Source organism: Sturnira hondurensis, unplaced genomic scaffold (genome assembly GCF_014824575.4).
Source record: "Sturnira hondurensis isolate 20B ecotype Veracruz unplaced genomic scaffold, ASM1482457v3 Scaffold0000549, whole genome shotgun sequence".
Lineage (NCBI taxonomy): Eukaryota > Metazoa > Chordata > Mammalia > Chiroptera > Phyllostomidae > Sturnira > Sturnira hondurensis.
This window is the reverse complement of record NW_028073180.1, coordinates 865702-868689: the sequence shown is the minus strand read 5'-3', so window position 1 is coordinate 868689 and position 2988 is coordinate 865702. Positions and strand designations below refer to the sequence as shown.

The following is a 2988-nucleotide window of genomic DNA, read 5'->3' as shown; positions in this document are numbered from 1 at the left end:
CAACAATGTACAGCCTTTCTTCATTTTACATGCTGAGAGATATGTTTAAGGTCAAAACAATACCAAATGTATAGGCTTTAAGAACCACCTTAGGGCATTCGCTAAGTTTTAGCTAAGGTACATCTAGAACACTAAGAAGTTATGTACAATTACATGAGGTAAATTTTTGAAAAATAATACTTTAGTGGAAAAACCCTGAAGAATGTACCAGAGGAACAACAGTTTACCAGCTTAAGGTATAAACCAATTTGTTTTCAGCCAGTTTGAGTTCACGTTCTAAAATCTAAAACTTAGTTATGTTTTTGTAAACCAAGAGCTTTCTTTCATGTCCATATCTATGTTATGAAGTAGCGGTGACTTAGGTGAAATGTTTTTATCACAAGTGCTCTATTAATTGCCTAGGACCTTAACAGCATCATGGAAGTTTTGGAAATGTTTTTATATAATGTTATTGCCTTCACTGACTTAAAATTATCCCATACAATGGTACATGTGAACCCTTATTTGAAGCCTTTAAGAAAACAAACAAGTTGAAAAATGGATTAAAGGAAGCAAGTGCAGCATCCTTCTTTAGAGCTATCAACACAGGAATTCTCTCAATTAAATCTTGCAGAGAAATTGTTTTTCTTTCTTAAAATATGATGATTACAACATTCCTTAGTACAGATATGGAATTTTTCATCATCATTATCTTGTGAATTATTACAGTGATTCTACCTCCATCTACCTCTGGTGAATCTACATCCTTATCACCCACCATCCATCTCAGAGGAATAATAAACACTAGACATGTCTTCTTCTGAATTATCTCCTTAGACCTTCCAATTAAAGTCCATACTAAGCCAATTAAGCTTTGCCCTTTCTTTTTATTACCTTGGCCATGATTGGCCAGATTCTCCTTTTTGTGAACAACATAAAATTGATCTGTCCATTTTTTTAATGCTTGAAGTCTTTTGGATAAGTTTCAATTAGATGTTTATACTTATCACTTCCTCCAAGACAACTGAATGTAAGTTTGGATTTTTCAAGATTTACATTAACATCTTTACTATCTGCAAAACAAAATTCAGTGAAGATATAATTCTTTTGATTGTACCACTTTAAACAAAGGGCGGTATCCATGAATGCAGCTGGGGGATATTGGGTAGGTGAACAGGTGGGCAGTGAACTCTTCCCTAGAGGTGACTGACATTTTCTTCTAGTGGGGCCTCTTCTCTCTTCCCCGAGGCAATGGTGAAGAGATAGGCAACGGCTGGTCCTGGGTCCCCAGAATGCAATTTCAGAGAGAGGTGCCCTAGTTGAAGAGAAGAGGAAAGTGTAGGAAAAGGTGGTGAGGAAAGGGGGTGAGGACAGAATGAAAGTGTGGGTGTGCAAATGAGGCTGGTGACAGAGTACATGCACCTTTTTAAAGTGTATTCAATGTAGCATGTATGGTATATTGCAGTTTTTCATGAAAAAATATTAAATGGGCACAATTAAATTTATCACTCATATAAAGATCTTTTATACATGTCACTTGGTAGTGTATTCCATGCTCCAAAATGTGCTGACCACATTCTGTCAGTGGAGTAACCATAATATTGTTAAGATATACAAATATCATCCTTAGAAACATCTTTTATACACATACCTTTACAAAATATTTTAAATGTAAATTCAAAATATTTTAATACAAAATATTTAAGTGCATATCAATGTGGTGAATACATCTACTCAAATAGCATTGCTGTTACTGACATATACAACTAGCATTATTAGAAACATCTTTTTTTATATATTGCTTTTCAGAGTGTGTTAAATGAAGCATATGTGGTGAACATATTCTTTCACCAAAATAACACTACTTAGGTCAAAAGATGGTGACAGAGTAGGAGGGAGCAGATTCCACTCCCCCCTACACACAGGAGAAAAACCTAGCCAATCTATGGAGGAACAGAGCAAACAGCCAATAGTACCCCAGCATATATGAAAATAAGAGACCAAAATTGTAGCAGACACTGAAAAACCAGATGGTAAGGAGAGTGCTTCAGGACAATAAGGTCCCAGGGACCAGTGCAGGTACCAGGGTGGCTGTAGCCCAAGGCCCAGAACCCTGTGCCCTGTGTTAGCACTGGGTCCACCACAGTCTCCTTGGAAGCTGCGGACCTACCCCAGAGTCCTTGGGAGAGAGCCAGGTGAACTGCTCCCTCCCTCTCCTGCCAAACAAGGTTTAAGCAGCATCCAAAGACACCTGGTTGCTTAAAGTCATAGAGAGGGAAATAAGGACAAAAAGGTTGGCTTCAGATGGGCTGCAGATGGGCTTCTTAGTGGGGCCCATATTGTATAAACAAATACCCAAGTAATGAAGTCATGGGCACACAATCTATGAATACAGAAAGATGAACATACAGGTTAATTCACACACACACACACACACACACACTATAATCTGTTAATTATCTGTTATCGGGTACATAATAATATGATGTTATCTGTCAATTATCTCAATAAAAGTAAATTTAAAAATAAAAAATTAAATAAGATGAATTGATGGATGGCTAGAGGGATGGATGAATAAATGAATGAGTGAATAGATATGTGGTAAACAGATACGTGGTAATAGATATGTTAGCAAAATATATGAGCAAAATGTAAATGGTATAAAATATTAGTACATTTTTAGTAATGTATTAATCTAAATGATGGATATATATAGTTTACTGTAAAATTCAACTTTTCTATACATTTGAAAATGTTCATAATAAATTATTGAGAAATCTTGATCAAATATGGTTCATCCCAGGAATGTAAAAGTTTAAATTCAGAAATTTGATTAATTTATATCAATGAACTAATGGGAAAAATATATGCTGAAAAAGTATTTGAAAAGGTTATACCTTTTTAAAGGCTTTCAAAAAACTAGGATCAAGAAGTTTTCCTATCAGCAAGAAAGTCTCAGACATCCCACACAGCAACATCTTCACTGATATGTCCCCAAAAGCAAGGGAC

At 35.6% G+C, this 2988-nt stretch overlaps 1 pseudogene; it reads right to left on the bottom strand.

Annotated features, from left to right (window-relative positions):
* Positions 1-596: 596 nt before the first annotated feature.
* Positions 597-1122, bottom strand: LOC118983937 (prostaglandin E synthase 3-like; annotated as a pseudogene).
* Positions 1123-2988: the final 1866 nt, after the last annotated feature.